The sequence below is a fragment of the Staurois parvus genome, unplaced genomic scaffold (assembly GCF_062004578.1).
Source record: "Staurois parvus isolate SC_StPar_1 unplaced genomic scaffold, SC_StPar_1.0 ptg000001l, whole genome shotgun sequence".
Classification (NCBI taxonomy): domain Eukaryota; kingdom Metazoa; phylum Chordata; class Amphibia; order Anura; family Ranidae; genus Staurois; species Staurois parvus.
Window position 1 is genome coordinate 7,271,208 of NW_028317797.1, and position 23,476 is coordinate 7,294,683.

The window sequence follows — 23,476 nt, forward strand, 5'->3', positions numbered from 1 at the left end:
CTTGTCAGGGATTTAATATCTAGCTGCAGTAACGTGGGTCTTTTGGCTTGGATGCTTTCAGCTTTGATGTTATGCAGTGTTCTGTTTACTGATCGTTATTTTTTGGTTACCAAAAATCAGCACAGCACAGATGCTAAATTAGGCATAGCACTCTACATGACCTCCAAGTTTAATGACCCACAACTGATCAAACCAAATAACAAACTACCTTTGAGATTTAACAGTTCTAAAGAAGAGGGCGACAGTAAAACAGCAAAATGGTCTCTTTTGTTTGCTACCATAAAACTGATTTAGCAGGAAATTTACTTTTTGCTTTACCAGCCCCAACCATACCTGTATATGCCATATTCCCGGAGGGCCCACCAGCTTGGATCCCCTCACAAGTTGAACAGCCTTCTTGTGATTTTTTTCAGTAAACCTCTGGCCACTTATGTCGGGATGTTTACATCCTGAAAACATCTAGATCCATCTCCATCAAACACAGCCACCATACTTCTATAAATAAAATGATCAGTGAACTATTTTCACCGGTTTTCTGTTTGGGGCCCACCAAATTAGGATGCCTTGTGGACAGTATATATTTCATAGCGCATACTATTCTCATTTCCTCACCATTGATGTCACGAATATTGTTCGTTTGCTACAAATAGACTGTCACCCATCTTCACCTTTCAATTTTGGAAATTTATTCATGAACTTATCTATGCACGGTGACTCATAGCTGTGTGCGTTATACACTATTTTGCACACATATAAGCATATATGTTAATTTCGGAGTAATATACATATGTTTGTATTTTATTTGTGTAGCAGGAGATATTAATCCTGTCTCATGGCTGTGATCTGCTGACTGGCCTCTCCTGTGTAACCTGACACTTGCCCTGACACAGACAAAGCAGTGAGGGATTTCAGCCCCCCCTTTCTCCTCTCAGACTGTAAGAGAGAGAGAGACAATTATAAGAGCCATTAAAGGAGCCAATGACAAGGACTCTTTCAAGCAGGAAGTGCAGCTGCAAAGCATTGTGGACGATGGAGTTTTGAACAGAAACGGCCTTATAGGCTGATATGGAGATAGAATAAAAATAAAGAACTACGAAAGCCATCATGCTTAGGGAGAGGAGAATGAAGGGGGCCATCTTGGGGTTTCTCCTGAAGGAGAGGGGGACTGCATGTGGCAGGAGAGAGATTGGACCTGGAAAAGAAGTGCTTTTGGGCAGTGCACTGCATGCTTGGTGATCTGCATCAGACAAAGGAACATCCAAACTGAGAGAAGTGGTCTACAGTACAGTGCCTACACTGACAGTGTGAAGTGCTCATCGTGAGGTGACCAGAGGAACCTGTCATTTTCCAGGACGATCGTTTGGGCCTTTGTCACAGGATCTGGTGAGAGGGATTTCTCCCACTGTCAGATGACAGGAACACTGCACACATACAGAGACATCATACCTTGCTCATATTCACCAGGCACTGGGTTGTGTAGATGGCCCTGCTGAACAGACACCGTGTTCACTTTGCTATACAAATACTGCCACAGGATTACAATTATACTTTAAGTGTTTAAGGAGTTTAAGTGCACCAACGAAAGTGGCTAGCTGAAGATCCCAACATTCATCCAGTTACAAAGAGACTAAAGTTACTGGTGCCATACGGGCACGCGCATGCGTAGTCAGGCCTCTATATTGCATGGTGTGTGAGGGATTAGCTTTACCTTGAAAGTAGCTATTAAGCATCATTTGGGTACAGTGTTTTCCTATTGGGATCATGGTGTCGGGGGTTAGAGGGGAGAAGTCTGACACAACAGAGAGTCATTCTTCTGCTCTCCTTCTGCTTGGACATCATGGGGCCCATTTTATGAAGAGGAGTTAAATCCACTTTGAGGGCGCCATGTAAGTGTTTCCTCTGCTCTTGGGGTTATTCATGGTTGGAATCCCCTGAAAGCAGCCTGAGTGTAAAAAGTGAGTTATATTGCTTTCCGTCACAGTATTTGCTGTTCTCTTGATTCTCCTAACATATACCTGTTGTTCATGTTTATTACTTCCCATAGAGGTCTTACAGTAAAGCTGATCTCTGTGTTTTATTATAACATGTGTGCTTTTCATTGATCCTTGCACTTACACTATTGCCAGGTGTGCCAGTGTGGGCTGAGACAGTTCTTGGGGTTGAGAGGCAGAGTGGCGGAGTGAACAAACTTAAGCAGCCCCTTCGGGGGTATCGCTACATTTGTTTTATATCATTTATAGAAGCACTGCATGCTTGTTTTATATATAGAGTATATATTTCCTAAAGATTTTAGGAACAACTAACAAGATACCACTATCCTGTTTATACATATTAGCAGTTATATGTCTTTTTGTAATCACTAAAAAAAATACTTTCAACGTGCATGTGATCTCTGTAAATTTATTTTTTATAAAACTCAATAAATATTTCTTTAAAAAAAAAAAGTACCGTTTTAGGCAACGCTTTCAAGATTGGATTATTGTTGTACCTTAAGAGTCCCAATTGGTTAGTTTATGGTCTATAGCTTGGTATTAAGATTAATCTTGCAAAAGATGTGTACATATACTAATGTGACCTTTGAAACTATAGTTTTGTAATGTTTTTAGATATGCTGTACATGTCAAAGAGATCAGCCTAATGCAAACAATATTATTAATATAGTCATTAATTATATACCTTGTTTCTATTTATAGTATTTAAATATCACAGAGAATTTAAAAAAAATCTGTTTGCCAGATGATGTGCAATGGCAGGTAGACCACATTGTAGAGGCCTTTTGACATCTCTGTTGTAATTATATGCTATAGTCAAAGCACTGGTGGAGGAGAGGAAGGTGTAGAAATTCACTAATAATGCACATCATACTGATTGCCATAGATTGCCACAAGCCAAGTTCAGACTACTAAACATCACAGAGTTGAAACAGTAGATGTAAGCCAGGGTCTAGCCAGAGAACAGCATTTATTTCTGCTCCAGTGCTCTAGAGGTGTGTGGAGATATACTAACTCATTTACATATTTATACTATATGTTATTAGTATTAATTTGCTGGAAATGAAGAGACATCTAGCTAATTATATGAACATGAATAGAGAATGAGGATTGTCTTAAGTGCCATCTCTTCCCCACTGTGCAGGAATATGAAGACGCAAAAAGAGAGATGTCTGTCACATGTAAAGCTCAAGGATGTAATCAAACGACAGTATCAGCTGATGTAATGAAATTCTGTATGTATTTTAAATGAGCTAGCTCTCACATATTGTATTATATACAACTGATCATACATTTAAAGGGTAAGTAATATTATTATACTACTGTTTGAGGGGAATCCTGCCATAGATATCTAAAAAATGTTCCTGCCACGTAGCATAATATGAAGCTTTATGACCACTAACAGGTACTGACAGTAACTCCGTTTTTGTTGAGAAAAAAACATTTCCCTCCGGATGATCAATGTACATTGCAGGGATGTTGCAGATTTCTACCTATTGTTATTCTGAAGAAAGAGCTGATTGTTTGTCTGTGTCCATGTGCAGAGTGAATCTGTATGGGAGTGATTTTTTAATTATCAATTAGCTGCTGCACCTGCAGGGCTCTAATTAAAAAACTGGCAGGATCTGCATCCCTTTAAACGCATATACTCTTTGGGATTAACTCGCCAAACAGGATATTTGTGTTGTAGGGGATGCCCGAAATTTTACTTGTATCTTGACTTCTGGAACAGCACAAATTAGGTCAAACAGCCTCAGATCTTTCATCTGCACTGTACCATTAACAATCTTTAACATACATGAAACGTAGGTCAGAAAAGTCAAATTCAGGTAAACAACATCCATGTACACAAGCCCTTAGTCATTGTCCAAGAGCAGTGTCTAAGTAAAGAAGTCACCGATCTTTGAAAATGACGGAACAAGAATACTAAAGGATTCATAGGAAACCAACACATTTTGTGAATATGCCTACCCCTCTCTAAGGAGTAATTAAAGAAATATTATGCAAACATTACTCTTTCCTGTATGGAGCTCTGAAGACAGGGGCATAGATTCCCAAAATGCCTTTGTTTCCTGTGAATCGTTGATCTATCAGCCTGTTATTTCTTTAAGACTGTATTTTTGACAATCCTTTTAACTGTCTTTGTAAGGGATTTCCGGCAAGACGAATCGCGATTGGAAATGCTCATGCGCATAGGAATTCCCGCAGGAAAATTGCCGGTTGTGCGCATGCGCGCAGAAATGCGCGATCGTGCAAATGCACAGCGAAGATTGGCGCCAGACGGCCTATTTAAGGAGTGCCTCTGCTCATGTTCAGTGCTGACTGGTCTTCAGATCCCCCCTGTCCTGCTTGTTCCTGTGTGATTCCTTTGTTGCTCACCCGGCTTGTTCCTCACCTGACTCTGATTGCTCTCCTGATTGATACTGATTCCTGACTTCGGCTCTGCTCCTGACCTTAGCTTTTCCTTCTGATTCTGTACCGTGCTGCCCGACTGTTGATGACCCTGGCTATTCCATGACACTGCTCCTGTCTCTTGTCCTCACTACCTGCCTTGCTCTGGTGCACGCCTGGTAATCTACAAAACCTGCTCTGCCTACTACTACTGTGCCAAAATCAGAGGATCATCAGCCTTCCAAGGTCATCATCTGCAAGAGCTGCAAACAACAACTACTGGCACTCTTTTTTCCCTGGGTCCTAGACTCCCTCTGTTCCAACTCCAGCGGGGTCAGAGCTAGTGACACAAGCGAGGCCGACCTCGTCATTTCAGTCTCCCATCAGGTACGTGGCAGTCTTTTGCCTATGGTAATGTGTACTTGCCACACATGTGGGCCAAGAATAAAAACTCTGCATCTGTGGATGATGGTAAAAAGCAATTGGGCACAATAAACATTTGTTGTTCCAAATATGTGTATATTTTAAAGAAAATGTTCACTCAATTAACTTGTCTTATTTGCTTAATTTTGGTCTGTTAACTATACCATTGGAAGGGTTATGTTATATATTTTTCTAAGTACAAAAAAAATAACCAGTTTATTTAGCTGATTATTTTTTTTGCTCTCTGTCTGTGATGCTATAAGCTATGTTGATCTTTTCTGCGGAGTACAGGACCCTGTCCAAGCTGCGGACAAGAGGACAGGGGAAGATATTGTTTCTGTTGTCTTGTCTAACAATATGGTAAGTAAAGCAGCCCATAGTTAAAATGGAAACGGCTCCCCAGCACCAATGTGTTCTGCTTGCAGGTATCGGGGTGGGGGGCTTAAGGAGGGGTTGCGAGTGGAGCCTTCCCAGCCGGCAGTTAGTGATTATGGATTATCGAATGTGAAAAATCCAGCAGGCTGGTTCTACCCAGTAGATGTATGAACTTGGGTATAATCGGCCTGCCCATACATGGATCGAATCTCAGCCATGTATGGCCAGCTTTAGTGCTGTCATCCTCGGATGGTAAGATGATAGTAGTAGGCAGAATAATCAGGGGGAAGAAGAAAAAAAACAAAACAAAACAAAACATAAAAAGGCACACATGCAGCCACCATATCTAAAGACTGGCAAACATTTTACATTTACATTTTTTCTGGTTTAGATACACTTTTAAGTAGAACTGTAGGCAAAACTTTTTTATCTCATTTTGGATAGAGTATTTTTTGCCATCTCTGTCCAACTGAGGTAATTTTCCTTCACTTCCTGTCCCATAGTCAAAACAGGAAGTGAGGGAAAATCCCCTATGTCCCCGTTGGAAGATTTTCCCACTATTACTTTTCTGGGGACAACCCAACATTTGGGACTTTCTTTTACTTTCACTTTTCAGATTAATGGTAAACAGGACAAATAGAGAGGGTGAATCTTCCTAATGGAGGAACATACAGCAATAATAACCCAATAGGTGCTCTAATCCTTCTCCACACTATCCAAAACTAAAAAAAAGGTTTTGCCTTTATTCGCACTTTAAGTAGGGGTTGCAATGTGTTCTGCATCCACTTTAGATAGCAAATAATGATTATTACAGTTCATACTCTGCATGACAAATAGATGGAGTGTTGTAAATTAGTTTAGAAGGATAGGAATAGAGGACTAATAAAAATTAGTTCTTAATAAAATTCAACTTGTCCATTAAAGGGAGAAATACAGAGGTTGCCACTAAGCATGTAGAAAGTGAAGTCACAATAAAGTTGAAATCCCCTCTTACTTGCTTGGCCTTTGGATAAACATTCTAGCCAAGCATGTAGCACCTTCAGAATGAGAGGTCAGCATTGGCATTCTGAGTATTTCTTTCCATACAGATTTATTTTAAGAAAGCAGAGTATAAATATGTAAATTGCAGTCAGTAGCTTATAAACCATATACCACCTGTAAAAAGAAAAACAGACAGCAAGTGGAAGACGTGATTAATTAACTATAAATTTGCGTATGGTAATTGGAATTTTTATATGTACATAGATAAGCTTTCAGAGAAAAGTATATCTGCCATGCATTTTTAATTAATAGTTTGACTTCTGGCCACTCACTGTTTTTTGGAAATAATAAATAATGTGACTTTCCTATCGTTTTTCCAAGGTTAATGCAAGCCAAAACATTCATAAATGTAATTCATAAAAAAATTTTCTGGTTTCAATTAGCACTTACATCTTAAAGGAAAAAAATATACTGCATATATTGTATATATTATATATGTATTTGCTTTCATTGCTTAAAAGCCAACTGTTGGTTGTATGCCACTGCCCACCACAAACCTGCAGCTAAATAGAAGACTATAAATACATTCTTCATTCTTTTATATCTAAAGTTTATCTAAAGCCAGAACATTATTTTAGTTTTGGATGCACTACTAAAGTGTTAAAAACTTCTGTCAGATTTTTCTTGCTGTCCTTGACCCTGCAGGGAGAGATGCGCCCTCCATATTTGTCCTAGTTACCATTGCCACCTGGACAGAAAGTGAAAGATTTTAAGGCTGTCACAAGAATAAAATGTGAGAAGAAGCTCTACATTTCTAAACATGTGGTGTCAGCCCTGCCAACTCAATGTCTGATGGATTACAAGAACACACATTTCTCATTATCTCCATAACCCCTCCTTGTACACAAGCAAAGAGTACAGGTAGTTGACAACTCACAAGATTTCTGGCAAAACGAACTGGTACTTTTACACTTATACAACAGATACAACAAAACACTTTTCATTATATATTTAACAGACCAAAAGGAAGCAAATAAGAGATCCACAATGTTAGGGTTTAAATGCAAAAGCAGGCTTTGAACAGGATCTGCTGTTACTAGCTTTCAATTTGCTGTAATTTCCAGTGTAAAATCCAGACATTTTGATGAAATTTGCGGCATTGGCAAAATGCATTGCCATCAATGAGAAATTTAAAATTAAAGTAGTTTTTAAGAGTACAAAGGGCTCTAAATGGCTTCTGAGGGTTATATTTGTTCCTTTTAACTATCCTGGACCTGTTTTTATGCCAAAAAAATGACCCATTGTTAGCTGGGAAAAGTACTTTAGATCTGGAGAAACATAAGGGCCCAAACCCTAAAACCTTCAACAAATGGATAAACAATTGTTTCTGAACATTTTTATAAAACTTGTATTATTATTTAACAGGGTGTTGTCTTTTTTAAGAAAAGTATATCATAGAGTACATCTAGAAAATATAGTGACTGCTTTTGGTGACACTGTTTTATGTATCAACAAAGCCAAGTGATAACCACATCAGCCCCAACGTGGCGATCACATGGCTTTGTGAAAAACAAAGTCATATGAGTTTTTTAAGCAACCCTCACTTAAGTAGTCCTCATGGCAAGATGGCAGATGGCAGGTCCATGCTCCGCTTATGCACAGTGGGCACAGCCTGCTCTGCTCTATGGGCAGCTGGATGCAAACAGACTGGCTGTTCATTTACATCCAACTGCCCACCATTCTGATCCAGCCAGAAGGAGGGGAACGGATCCCCCTTCATTTTTGTTTGCCAGATAGGTTATGACCTGGAGGTAGCCGGGCGTAGCCAAACACAAGTCTGTTTACATTCATCACACCATAGAGAAGAATGGAGGGCCCGATTGGGTCCGACTAAATAACAGACATTTGATGTCAATATGTTGTAAGACTAGTTTATGTTTGTCTAGGCATTTTGGTCCCTAAAGTTTTTTTTTCTTTTTTCAGGTATAAAAAAGAGGTGATTACTAGGGATGGGCCAAACTGTCTGGGTCTGATTTGCAGGAAGTCTGTGGAATCCTGTTTGATATATTTATGAAATCTGAACTTAGCAGCAAATCCTACTGAAGTCAATGGGAGTGGCAATTTTAAAGGCTAACAAGACAAGCTATTGTAAAGGGCATGGGGAGCTGGACCTTGCTATATGAGACATTTAACAAAGCAAACATATTTTTAAAAAACTGCACAGTAAGGGGAGGATCATTTTTATGTGAATTCAAGGGTGACATAGAAAAAAAATCACCAGTTCTTTACATTACATGCCTGGTAGAAAGATGTAGATGGAGTTACGAAACCGTACAATTTTCTTGGGTAGCATAAGCAACTCTGCATTCTGGCATCTTATGTTTTATATGTGTGATTGATTACATAATATCCTAAAGCAGTCTGAATGAAGAAACACTAACAAGCTCACAAAATGGCAGTTTTCAGCTCAAAGAGCCACCTAAAGTGTAATTATACTTTTCCAATCAAATTTGAGCAAACTTCAATATATGTTTGTTATGCGTACCCATTGACAAAGAAAACTTTAAAAACATGCTGCGCCTCGTGAATGGTCCTTTAGTCTCCTGAGGCCTTTGATGTGTCCCAAGAGGCTGCGGGGGAAAGAGAGGGGGCTGAACATCCACTCCGATTGCCTAGGTGGTTAGAGCAGAAGTGGGAGTGGGTACCTCTTCCCAAAGAACAATCCAAATATGGGGGAGGAGGAGAAAAAACTGAACTTTCCCTTTTGGGTGAAGTTCCGCTTTAAGTCTGTAGGCCTGAATAATGAGTTGTCAGAGAAAGTTTAAAATGGTGGAAGGAGAGGCATGATGTCTCTTCTAGGGACCCTTGGGAATGACAAAAAGAGAGTCTGTCAATCTTAAAGAAGAAGTAGCTAAGAGATAAATTCAAACAGTTGGTACCATGTCCAAACAATGGAGGAAAACCTCCATTGTTACAGGAACAGGACTAAAATGGTAGTACAATGTTCTGGTTAGGGAGAATGGAATAATACATTTTAGGGGAAAAGGGTCCTGAGGCCTTAAGACAACCTTATCGGTATCTACAACAAGAAAAGGTGCTGTACAGGATAGGGCTGCCAAATAGAAACTTGCCTTGCAGAGGTGGTAGCCAAAAGGAAGGCATCTTTGTGCCTGAGTGTGGACAAAGGAACATCCCCAATAAGTTCAAAGGGAAGTTTTTAAAAAGCTGACAGAACCAGACTGAGATCCCATAGAGGCACAGGTGGATGTAAAAGTGGATTTGGCCTTTGATTCAAGGCCAAATGTTGATCCAGACCTGAATGGAGCAAGACCAGGGTGTGTCACATGGAGTATTTCCTGGGATGAAACGTCCCAGCCTTGCACCAAGCAAAGTAAGCTTTCCAAGTGCAATGATACACCTTGTGAGTGGCGGATTTTCTAGCTTTTAGGAGCATAGGAATGACTGAATTAGATAGACCCTGATGCTTTAGGTCCTGGATTTCAACAGCAATGTTGTTAAAGCCATATACTGTGAAGCCTGTAAATTGGACCTTGGAATAAAAGATCCAGGTGGTCTGGTAGAGCCCACAGAGAGGCTACCAGGAGCCTTATGAGGTCCGAATACCACATCTACCTGGGTATGTTTGGTGTGATGAGTATCACCAGGAAGCCCTCTGTCTCAGTTCTTCATAACAAGGGGGGAAGGAGCTCCTGAGGATAAATCAGGTTGAACTAATCCCACAGAGTCACCAGAGAAACCCTGGAACTGCAGATAAATTTGCTTAGCTTTTTGTTGAATTGAGAATCCGGGAGGTTCACATCTGGCGTTCTCCACCAAAATACCTCTGAGGGAAGAGACCATTCTCCTGAGTCAAAATTTTATCTATTAAGGAAGTCCGCAAGCCAGTTTTCCACACCCAATATGCATGCCGGACAGGGCTGGAATAGGAAATTCTGTCAAAGACAGAATCAGATTGGCTTCTCTTTGAGCCATAAGACCTCTGGTTCCTCCCTGATGGTTGTTCCCTAAGGGGAGCTTCCTCCAGCAAACCCTGTCCCCTGCACCAATAAGGTATCCAGGACTCAGAAAGTCAGCATTGGAACAAACTCAACACTTGGATTACCTAGTTCTTCTCATGTTTAGAATTTTTCATCCATGAGACAAACTCCAGAATCTCTGTTCTAATCTCAAAAACAATAGTGTATGGATCTGCTGCCCTCTACTAGTAGCTGCTAATTTCTCAGCAGATGACTTAGAAAATCCCAGAAGGAGGAAGTGGAGAGAGAGAGAGAGAGAGAGAGAGAGAGAGAGAGAAACTGACACCACATGAGCATATACAAAAGCTGCATTACTGCAACACAGTATTTTATTCAGACCACAAGAAGAGGCCATAACATAAATGTTCTGACTATTTAACTGTAGCTGTCCATAACTTTTGAATCCTAGTTACAGACTTAAAGTCTTTGTCCTATTGTTAATATCTCACATACACAGTACCAGATTAGTGATAGGCATGATGTTCGAGTCAAACATCGGCCATTCGTGTGTCAGCTGAAACATGAAAGAACGTTTTCACTACTAAAACACCACATCACTTATTAATTTAACTCATATGGTATTTTAGTAGATGTGCTGTATCTTACTACATACTCAGATGCATTAAGATACTGCTTAGTGAATTGTCACCTCTGTTCAAAGTTAGCGGTTGAACTTTCATTTGACCTCGAATCGAACAGGGGCGTGTTCGGCCCATCACTATACCAGATCGTTAGGTGACTGTATGTATTGGTCAACTTCCAGTATATTAATAGGTGAACCTGTTTATTGCAATCAAATTTATATTCAGTTCCTGTTTTCTTAGTTAACCCTGTCCCTCTTGGTCTGGGAATCTATAGCTAGTTTTAGCTTAGGGCTCAGTAACCAGCATAGACTACAGCTAGGTTAGACATCTGATGGCCGCTTCTGCTGGTTAGAGGTCTGGTTGCATGTCAGATTAGGAACTACTAGGAAGGGACTAAAGCTCAGAGTAGATAGGCAGACTCTGAGTCCCATTGCCACACCACAGTTTCTGTGCATGAGAAACTGCGATCGAGGCTGATTGAACAAAAATAGGAGGATTTCCCCCATCACTGCAGATCTTGTCTTCAGGTGGCTGACACAAAGACTGGCACCGCATTGCGATTATCCTCAGAGGCCCCTGCAAATTAACGTTGCTGCAGCATTCATCTGGAAGTATCTCTGTTAATAATAATATACAGTTGCAAGAAAAAGTATGTGAACCCCTTGGGATTACGTGGAGTTTTGCATGAATTGGGCATAAAATGTGCTCTGAACGTCATCTAAGTCACAACAATAGAAGAACACCTTTATTCCCAAGGGGTCAGTGTGTTCATTCATGCTTGGCACTGCTATGCTTTACTGTGCACTAGTGTTTTATAATAAAATTCTTACTTACTACACTATGAGTGCTTCCCTATGTCTCCTGTGAGGAGCTTTTCAACCCTTACAGCCCTCAGTGATCCTTGTGTCAGTGCCTGAGAAGGGGGGACATATCTTGATTGATTCTTCTCTGACCTGCTGGACCATTCTTTCACCACATGGGGGCGTAGGATCTCCATCTTTCCCAGCCATTTCCTTGACCAGACCAGAAAGGAGAGAGGGACCTTCAGGATATATACTCATATGCGTATTTTCATACGCCTTCTGGTTAGTGTGTATTTCTGCCATTTGCACTGGGAATCCATCTGCACGGGGAATCAAGGAGCACCTTTATTGGACTGTGTTTCACTATTTTCACCATTATTTCTAATGTTCTTTAGCGCTGCATTTTGTTTATAATAGAAGAACACAGTCTGCGGAACATAATACTACACAAACATTAGATGTTGCCATGGTTTAATTGCACATAACATGTAAACATTCACAGTGCAGGGAGGAAAAAGTATGTAAACCTTTGGACTTAATAACTGGTTGACCCTCCTTTGGCAGCAATAACCTCAACCAAACGTTTCCTGTAGTTGCAGATCAGATCTGCACAACGATCTGGAGTAATTTTGGACCACTCCTCTTCACAAAACTGTTTGTGTAGGAATATTCTTGGGATGTCTGGTGTGAATCGCTCTCTTAAGGTCATGCCACAGCATTTCAATCGGGTTGAGGTCAGGACTCTGACTGGGCCACTCCAGAAGGCGTATTCTGTGCTGTTGCAGCCATTGTCTTGTTGAATTACTTGTATGCTTTGGGTCATTGTCCTGTTGCATCACCCATCCTCTGCAGAGCTTCAGTTGGCGGACAGATGGTCGTACGTTTTCCTGCAAAATGTCTTGATAAACTCTGGAATTCATTTTCCCATCAATGACAACAATCCGTCCAGGCCCTGAGGCAGCAAAGCAGCCCCAAACCATGATGCTCCCTCCTCCATGTTTTACAGTGGGGATGAGGTTTTGATGTTGGTGTGCTGTGCCTTTTTTTCTCCACACATAGTGTTGTGTGTTCTTCCCAAACAACTCAATCTTGGTTTCATCTGTCCACAGTATATTTTGCCAGTAGTGCTGTGGAACATCCAGGTGCTGTTTTGCAAACTTCAAACGTGCTGCAATATTCTTTTTGGAAAGCAATGGCTTCCTCCGTGGTGTCCTCCCATGTACTCCATTCTTGTTTAATGTTTTCCTTATTGTAGATGTGTCAACAAAAATGTTAGCATGTGCCAGAGATTTCTGTAGGTCTTTAGCTGACACTCTGGGATTCTTCTTTACCTCATGCAGCATTCTGCGCTGTGCTCTTGCAGTCATTTTTACAGGACGACCACTCCTAGGGAGAGTAGCAACAGTGCTAAACTTTATCCATTTGTAGACAGTCTGTCTTACCGTGGACATCAAGGCTTTTGGAGATATTTTTGTAACCCTTTCCAGCTTCATGCAAGTCAACAATTCTTGATCATAGGTCTTCTGAGAGCTCCTTTCTGCAAAGCATGGTTCACATCAGACAGTGCTTCTTGAAACCAGTAAACCCAAAACAGGTGTGTGTTTTTTAAGGGCAGGACAGCTGTCAGAAACACATCCAATATCATCACACTGATTGGAGTCAAGGTTGGCTCACTCCTGGCTCCATTTAGCTCTGGGAGAAGTCATTAAGCTAGGGCCTCACATACTTTTTCCTCCCTGCACTGTGAATGTTTACATGTTATGTGCAATTAAACCATGGCAACATCTAATGTTTGTGTAGTATTATGTTCAGCAGACTGTGTTCTTCTATTGTTGTGACTTAGATGACGTTCAGAGCACATTTTATGCCCAATTCATGCAAAACTCCACGTAATCCCAAGGGGTTCACATACTTTTTCTTGCAACTGTACTGTATACCCGAGTATAGGTGTACAATTACACCAGGACTCCTATTGGTCCCTTTGCTGAAAATACCTGTGTATACATTGGATGTACGTACTACTATTATTTTCTCATATAAAGCTTGTATTATTTCTATACTGGTGTGAATCTACTCCAGAGTTTCTTAACCCTTTTCTAGTTAAGGCACCCTTTAAAATCATGTAAATTTTTGAGGCACCCCCAATAGTTTTACATATTGCAGCAGCATCCACACACGTAGGGCACCCAACATTAGAAATAATTTATTCCTGTAAAGTAAATATACTTTTGCACACTGGTACTGACTAGTATTCCAGCAGTTGTTCTATCTGATTTTCTCTTCACCATATGCTGGTAGAGGGGGGTGGAAGATCAAACAAGGATGCTGTGCAGGTGCCAGATATCCTCCTTATCAACCGATGATATCAGCAGTTGTTAGGACACTGGTAGATGGCCCATATGGTGCCCAAGGTTGTAATGTTGCACAATGAAAAACTATGGGTTTTGTATAACAAAAGGCAAGCTTGATCCCCTTCCCACAATTTTTTAGCAATTTGGAGCAATTTTTATGCATTTTGACAACGCACCCCTGAAGAACCCAGAAGGCACCTCAGGGTGAGGTTGAGAAAGGCTGATCTACTCTATATGCCTATGGTTAATGTTATATGCTGGATACAGTAGTTCCTCTGCTCATAATTACTTTGATTAGAATACTGATTAATTTCCCAAGAAGAGAATCCTCTCTGTTTACAGAGGCCCTGTCTTGGGTGGAGGCACGGCAAGCTTTATCATCATATTAAACTCACTCTTCCACTTAGCAAAGGCTCTGGTTCTATTTTTTTACCTACAAGTATAGTGCTATATCCTGTCTGGGGAGAGTCATTTCTCACAACTCAACTCCAAAAAGAAAGTTATAATAGCCTCAAACATTTTGAGTCTCAGAACACTGGAATAGGCCCCAGACTTTAAGGTGAAATACAGGTTGATGATGTACCAAACCACCATTTTGTGCTGTAAATTTTGCTCTCTCCACATGCAGAATTTCTGCCTCTCACTTTAGCCTGCCTGCCATTTTTACTAAAGGGGATTTGCTGTATTTAAAGTGGTTCTAAAGGCTCAAGGTTTTTTACCTTAATGCATTCTATGCATCAAAATTTTACTAAACCCACAACAGTAAAATCAGTCTGTACTATATATGCAGTAAAGCATGCTGGTTATACTTACTGTGGAACCTAAGGGCTTAATCCTCTGCATTGTGTAAAAACGCAATCTCTGATCCTCCCCTTCTTCCAGCGTCCCCCTCTTATCTCCTGATAAGACATACCACGTGTAGTCACTCTGAACATGCTCAGTTTGGTGTATTGCTATAGAGGTTTTTATTCTTTTCTTGGAAGAGTGCATGTGATCAGCACAGGGCCAATCAGTGCTGTCCAGACAGAGGTCAGGGATTCTACATCCTCCTAGAGCAGAAAGAAAACTCCTCCTACAAGATTTAACCATTGGTCAGCTGAACACTGATAGAAGTAACAAGACTGCTCTAACTGCTGATAAGAAAAGGTATTTAGCAGTTTTTATGTACTAAAATAATTGCATTTCCATGTAATGTGTACTGAGGGAGACTAGATGTAGTGAATGCAGGGTCCTGGGTTTAGTAGCACTTTAAGGTAAACGTAAGGTAGAAAAAGTCTGGGAGCATCCACAGCCGCCCTAATACTTCCCCGAGCCCCATCTCGATCCAGAGATATGCATGAAAGCAGTGGCTCTCCTGGGTCTCTCTTTTCTCATCTGCTCACAAAGCAGTGGGAGCCATTGGCTCCTGCTGCTGTTAATCACAGCCAGTGAGCCAATGAGTAGAGAGATGGGGGTGGGACTGAGCCACAATCTGTATGTGAATGTACACACAGAGAAGTGGCTTGGGAGGAAACCTGCTTGAGTGCCCCTATAGCAGGAGGCTTGCTATTGGGGGCACTCGGGAGGGGAGGAGCCAGGACAGCTGGCGGGGGACCCAAAAAGAATAGGATCTGTGAAAAACCATTGCACATAGCAGGTAAGTATTACCTAACCTACCCTTACCTTACCTAACTAAACAATATCCTTATTCTTCCAAAATAATACACACATATGCTCCTGAACCTCTCCTTTTCTCACTCACTTCCATTTGTTTGGAACAAGTAGTGCACATTATTAGTGCAGTCATGTGCACTGCTCTGTGCACACTGCAAATTCCATAGTCCATAGTGCCTAGTCCAGCAATGGGCAAACTACGGCCCGCGGGCCGTATACGGCCCGGTGGACCTTTTAATCCGGCCCGCGGATGTGGCTGTCAGGATGTGTATAGGCAAGGCAGCGTGACGAACGTGAGGGGAGGGGAGCTAGGCTCCTCTCACAGTCCGCCCTGAAGACTGGAACGGCGCGGGAACACGGCGAGAGGAACGCGCGGAGCAAAGGTAAGTGAATTGACACAGGGGGGACTTGGCTTACTACTTGGGGGGGAATAGTACTGTGGGGGATTAAATACTGTATGAGGGATGAATTAATATGGGGGATGAATTAATATGGGGAATGAATTACTATAGGGGGGATGAATTACTATATGGGGGATGAATTACTATATGGGGGATGAATTACTATGGGGGATGAATTACTATATGGGGGATGAATTACTATGGGGGATGAATTACTATGGGGGATGAATTACTATATGGGGGATGAATTACTATATGGGGGATGAATTACTATGGGGGATAAATTACTATATGGGGGATGAATTACTATATGGGGGATGAATTACTATGGGGGATGAATTACTATATGGGGGATTAATTACTATGCTTACTATGGGGGAATATTACTATACTTACTATGGATGACACATACACATCATTCATCTACTCTTGGTCCGGCCCCCGGGTCCAATATATGAACCCATTGCGGCCCTCAAGTCAAAAAGTTTGCCCACCCCTGGCCTAGTCCTTCTTGGGAGCAAGCGAGTGTGGCTACAGTCTTACATACAATGGGATCATGGAGAACAAACATAGCCACCCTCTAAAAGGAAGTCAAGTGACAGCAGCAAAAAACAAAAAAAGCAATCTGGAGACACCTAAGAGCAATGAAAGGTAATTTTTTTAGTTTAGAATACATACTTGAAAAGATATTTTTTCAAATGAAGTTTAGTGTCATATGAATGGCAGTTATTGCAATAGTGGAAATAATTTGTAGTGCTTTCATACATCCTATTTTACCTCACAAATATGCAGTAACATGCTGCAAACGCTGAAATTTCAATAATAAAATATACCCAACTTCTCAAAAAAGAATCGTAAACACTATATCTCAACCATTTATTTATAACCTAGCAGAAAATAAATATTGATAAATATTAAATTAAATAAAATAAAAAACAAACAAGCTAACAGAAAAGATTATATGAAGCAAGGGGCAGCAGCTAAACTTACACACAAAAATGTAGCCCTAAAATGGAGTGTGGGGTCTTTGAAATGTGAACACAGTGGGGGTACACAATAATATGTAGCCCACCACACTGCAGTCCAGAGTAATTTAGTGCAGTGTTGCAGATTGCCAGCTCTCCTTAAACTTCTCTAACAAACACTGACCAATGGCTGCTGGGAACGCACCCTTTTACATTGAGGGGGGGTAGCATATATCAAAACCCCCATTATTGGCCCTTCTAAGTTGGCTGATATACGTTCAAAAGCCAGACAGTGCATTATGGTTACACAGAATTTAGTCTAGTTCCACATCAAGTTGTTGGGGCCATGAATTTTGAATATGTTGGATCAGCCGCAAACCCATAAAAGTGATGAACGTGCATATCATCCCAAGTTGTTATTACACTTGCAGTAAAGCATTTGTTATGCCTGGTAACAATGATCACTTTCATAGCAGGAGACTGGTTCTACCATCTACAGTCATGTAGTTTCCATATATTCTTGTAGGGATCCTTCCATTTACTGAAAATTAACAAGAATCTATTTGGTAGCATGTGACAGCACAAAGCTACTGCTTATATCGGGCACTACAAGCTGTTTATAACCTTTATGTATGACACTACAGAACTCATTTGTTTTCTTTTTTAAAGGATGTAATTACCCCCTTTCAGCAAGGTGCTGTACACAATCAATCATTATGAAGAAAGAAAAGCATTCTGAGAAGTGAACACAGTACACTGAGTGAAGTCAGCCCATGCTTATATTTGATCTATAAAGGCTCTGTGTAGTTAAAGTAAATTGTCTGTCTGAAAACCTCCCAGGGTGCTACAAGACTGAAATATGTCTTGTCTGATATTTCACTAAAAAATTTTCATGTGTTACACTTACCATAGGAGAACAAAGCATGATTATTTTATTGATATGGGTTTAAGATTTAAGTAAGAATATATGGCTGTTGGCCACAGGAGTAGCTAAGTGGACCTTTGGACAGCCATCAGAGCCATCAGAGTTGGTCAGTGGTGAAGGTATTACCATAGGAGAGCAAGACTTGACTCAGATACATTATTTTAATGGTATGGATTTTAAGATTTAAGTAAGAATGTAACACTGTTGGTCGCTCTTTGGGAAGCCATCATAGTGGGTGGGTGAGGAGTAGGGATGGGCCAAACACCTCCCTGTTCAGTTCGCGGTTGAACACTCGAGCACATAGAAAGTTTTACAATTCACTAAGCAGTATCCTTCCGCATCTGAGTATGTGGTAAGATACCGCACAGCTACTAAAAACATTCTAAATTGGTTCAGCTGTCAGCGGGGTTCCCTACTGACAGTTGAATGTAAAAAGAATTGCCGGCCAAGATTTTAAAAAAATGGCGTGGGGGTCCCCACCAAAATCCATAGCAGACTCTTATCCGAACATGAAGCCCAGCAGGTCAGGAAAGGGGGAGTGAGTGTATGTCACCCCCTGAACAACACAAGGTCACATGCCCTCAAGATGGGGTGCTTTGGGGCACTTCCCCACAACCGTGGCCAGTGATTGTTGGGGTGTGCGGACGGGGGACTTATCGGAATCTGAAAGCCCCCTTTAACAAGGCAGCCCCCAGATCCCGCCCCCCCATGTGAATGAGTATGGGGTACCTGGTACCGCTACTCATTCACAAAAAAAAGTGTAGTGTAAAAAATGACAGTAGACAGTCTTTGATAAGTCCTTATTAAAAACAAAAATTAAAGAAATGTCCCCCGAAGTAGAACCAATGTCATTCATGATACTCGCCACCACCACTGTCCCAAAAAAAAAAAAAGAAAAAAATGCTCCGCTCCCAATACTGGATCCCGCCGTCTGACAATTGCGCCGAGATGACAGTTCTTAAATAATGTGATGATGTCACAAGGGGGTGGGGTCACCCCACCCCCTTGTGATGTCATCATGCGCTGTGATTGGCCAAAGCATTGCACCTGCACTGTGGTCACAATGCACTCTCAGGGCACAGTGCATTGTGGGGACTGGTGGGCAAATAGCCCACCGAACGTCCTTACCGTTCGTCTGTTCACCGAGCACATGGACAGCCGATGTTCGAGTCTAACTAACATTCGACTCAAACATACAGCCCATCACTAGTACGGAGGGCATTGACTGGACCTATGGAGCTTGACAAGGTTATGAGTAAAGCCGGCCATACAGCATACAGTCTTATCTCATCATAGGCACAATCTTCTCTCAATTTATGAAAAAAATTGTAGTACAATGGTCTGCCTAAATAATCCACTCAATTTATATCCATTATAAATAATGTTTACTTTATATCCAATTAGGTATTACATAACTGTTAGTAAATATAAAGGAAATATTACAATCAGATGCAACGTATGGATCAACCTAAATCTGGCAATGCACAGTGAGATTTGTGTTTCAGAACTGATATGCTTGAGCAGCAGGTGAGCTGTTTTCTCTGAATAAGACTTTCTGAGCTATGATTTACTGAAACACATGGCAACACAATTCAATTTTTTCATGTACCTGGCAATAGCACAACTGCATCAGCTGTTGTGTTAACTAAAATAATTGTTTTTTTTTTCTTTCTAAAATTATTATGCTATAAAGTTTCATAAATGTCTTCATTAAATTCCCAGAGCATTTTTTTGAAAATTCCACTATCCTTTCATCCTCTCTTTCCTACTGTTTAGACATGCAAAAAGAAGACGATAGACTTCAATAAGGGCTTACCCCATCTTTCAGGAGGTGCATTTCCTTGCACCGAACAAAACAGGACAGGGCATGGGTTGCCAAGACATAGGGTATCCCAGAACTGGGCTTCAAGTGGTTGAAAACCTTCACATATACCCAAAAAAGTGACTAGCCTCATGTGATACACAGAGATTAATTTTTATTACTTACGTTGTACCTGTTTATCTGCAACATTTTCTCCATTGAATCCTTTCAAAATGCTGAATTTATAAAACTTGTCTGGGCTTTTAGAAAGCAGAGGGTGGAGAACTGAAGTTACACTATGCAGATCTCAGTGATCATAGCTCTGAGAGCTGATTGGAGGGAAGGGGCACACCTCCTTCACACAGCACACAGGAACAGAGGTGAGGCTGTCAATCACAGACTGTTTGCTGGATCTCCCTTCCTTATCACCTCTTTTCTCTTGGTGTCAGAAAAACTTGTCAGAAGTCACTCATGTTGATAATCGGAATGGAGCAGCAGATGGAAATGACACTTAGTGCTTTGTATTAAGACAAGTACATACTATAGAGGGATATGCTTTGTTTATATTTTGTATCTGAGGTTTACAACCACTTTAAGGATGGGGCTTTGAGAAGGAGGTTGGACTGGATCAGCTCTCTGTCAATACCTTGCAAGAAGGATTGGTAAACATTTGGAAAAATGTTTTTAAAAACGTATTACTCTTGTACAGTACATCCCATTCCTCAAAAAACACAAGGTGTAGTGCTCAGTGATCCCTCCCTTGTGGAATCCACACTCACCAGATATAATGGACTCCTAGCTTTTAGGGCTTAAGAGTCAAAAATGCTTATTACTGGTGAGATGTGCTCACAGAGATATCCAGGGTTCAATGGAGTATAGGTGCAATTCATTAATGTATTCCAAGATTCATCATGAGGGCAAAGGGGAAGCAGAAAGGACACTAATACTGTTAAGCTTCTTTATTCAAATAAAACAGTGATGCACATTGCACTCACATTTTCTAAGCAACATATGAGCCTTGAGATAGTATATTATCCACAACCTTCAACCACAATGGCTCCGAAGCGCCGCTGTTCACATGCGCTCCACTCACCGGACATGACGTCACACAGCCTAGCTGGAAGCGGAAATTGTGTCAACCTCCTCCAGGGTGTCTTCACAACAATAATCACTGGTCCCTGCATGTAAGATATACCCTACAAGCGCCCCTCCCCTCTTAATGACTCACTTCTTGTTGGATGTACTGGCTTCAAATCAATGGTCCTAAATGCTACTTCCTACTTCCAACCATACCAATCATGTGATACAACATCTATTGCTATAAATAACATTAAAAAAATAAAAAATTATATATTATATATTCTAATAGACATAAATATATATAAAATAATTATGAATATAATCAGATAAAATAATTGTGAAGATCGTCAAGGAACCATGCTCCAGATAGAATGAGAAAAAGGAACTACCTTCAAGTTGGGGACAGGGCACAACCAGTCATAATTCTAATTATCCTACCACCACATAAGAACCACAGGATTACATACAAAAATTATATTACCAATTTGAAAGAAAACAATTCAAATCTATCTCTATATTCAACCCCTTAGGGAGTAAAGTGTCCAATCTGAGAATCCATCTGGTTTCGTTTGAGACTGATTTCTTTAAATCTCCTCCTCGCCAATAAGAGTCTACTTTATCAATCCCTCGAAACTTCAAATATGAAAATTTCTAAAATGGTAAGACAGACTATAATGTTTAAAGCCCTTTTTGATGTTTCTGATATGTTCACTGAAATGTACAGCAAGCTTTCTAGTGGTTTTCCCTACATACTGCAATTTGCAAGGACATTCTAAAATATAAGTAACATGGGTTTTCGCACATGAAATACATTTGTTAATCTTATAGGTCTCTCCTTTTACAGAAGACTGAAAACTATCTATCTATCTTCTTAGTTTTGCTCCCCATTGTCCTACAAACTAAACATCTTCCACATCTAAAGAAACCTATTTGGTCTAAGAAGATACTTTTTTTTACAGGGGGGTCAGGAACATATCTGACAAGTTTATTTCTCAAAGTGGGTGGTTTTGTATAAATAAATCTCGGTGTTTTTGGCAAAATCCCTTTAAGGACATCATCCTGCAAAAGGATTGGCTAATATTTCCTAAATATATCCTCAATCAGCCTATGCTGATGGACATTTTTGTTTAATTTGCATTCATTAATTAAAGAATTTTGTTTCCTTATACTCATTATGTTGAATCGATTCATTTCAGTGATTAGTTTTCTATTTTTGGCATTCGCTTCGTATGTCCATTGGTTCGGGTGGATACGAAAAATGTTGCAGTTTTTCTGGAAGTTCACTTTATATTTGATATATTATGAAACTGGATGGATTCGAACTGGAAGAATTCAAAATTTGCGGATGCTAGTCCTATCCACCAAGAGAAATGGCCTTAGCTGATTGGACAGTATCGACTGTCTTCATTTGCATCCACATTAATTATTGGAATGAAACTCGGGTTTATTTGTTATCCAAAATCTGATGTATCAAACAAATGTTAAAATTGAACTAAATTGTTACTAAACCCAGGACCCTGCATTCACTATATCTGGTCTCCCACAGTATGCATAACATGGAAATTCAATTATTTTAGTCAATATAAACTCCTAAATACCTTTTCTTATCAGCAATTAGGGCAGTCTTGTGACTTCAGCAGAGCATTGGTGAAAGCTTGTAGGGGGAGTTTTCTTTCTGCTCTAGGAGGATGTGAAACCCCTGACCCTCTGTCTGGACAGTGCTGATCGGCCCTGTGCTGATCACATGCACCCTCCCAAGAAAAAAAAATCCTCTCTAGCAATACACGCCAAACTGAGCATGTGCATGTGACCACGGATTCAGTCTGTATCAGGTAGACATTTCAACAAGAGGAGAGGCAGAGATGAAAGGATCAAACAGCTTTTTTACACAATGCAGAGGATTAACCCCTTAGGTTCCACAGTAAGTATAACCAGCATGCTTCACTGCATATACAGACTGATTTTACTGTTGTGGGTTTAGTAAGGGCTCATGTACACTGCAGCTGGTAAACTCACGTTTAGGCGCTGTTCAGCGTTTTCTTCAGCAGCCCCTGAACTCACCCTAATGTTTTCCTACGTGTCCATGTACACATCTTTGTTTACAGTCGTTTCCAGGCAGTTGAGTTTACAATTGTTTTTTCTGAACACAACAAACTTGCATTCAGGCGTCGATTTTAGCAGTATTTCAAACGCAAAATGCTTGTAAACGCTGCTAAACGTGTCTAAATGCGGCAAATAGCGTTTATAAGCGTTTGTGTTTGCAATTTTTTTTTAACTCTTCCAGTTCCCAATGCTGTCCAGAGGCTTTTTTTCCATCATGAAAAATGCATGCAAAGAGTTTTCAAGGTGCTCAGATGGACAAAACACTTAACACAGGATGTTCCTACCAAGCTTGCAACACATTGTAATGACCAATTCACACCTCAGCCCTCTCCCACCCTGGGAAACAAAAGATATGTTAATGCCCATTCACACCTCAAATTCCTCGTGAAGACCCCCCTGACTCCAGCAGACACATTCCCGCCCTTGGTAACAAAAGAAATGTTAATGAGCAACTCACACCTAATTATCTCAACACATACTGCTGTCTCTGCTTCTACTGTGTGTATTTCTCTGAAACAGTCTGAAATTGTTAATAATTTACCACTTTTCAGTGCATTTTCAGTGCATTCTGGGCATTTGGGAGGTTCTCCTGTGCTTATCTTTAAAACACGC

At 40.6% G+C, this 23,476-nt stretch overlaps 1 protein-coding gene across 1 annotated transcript in view; it reads right to left on the reverse strand.

The window, feature by feature from the left end:
- LOC149474766 (uncharacterized) overlaps window positions 1-23,476 on the reverse strand; it is a 1,567,000-nt gene that overhangs the window by 16,267 nt on the left and 1,527,257 nt on the right. The gene's annotated exons all lie outside the window — the stretch shown is intronic.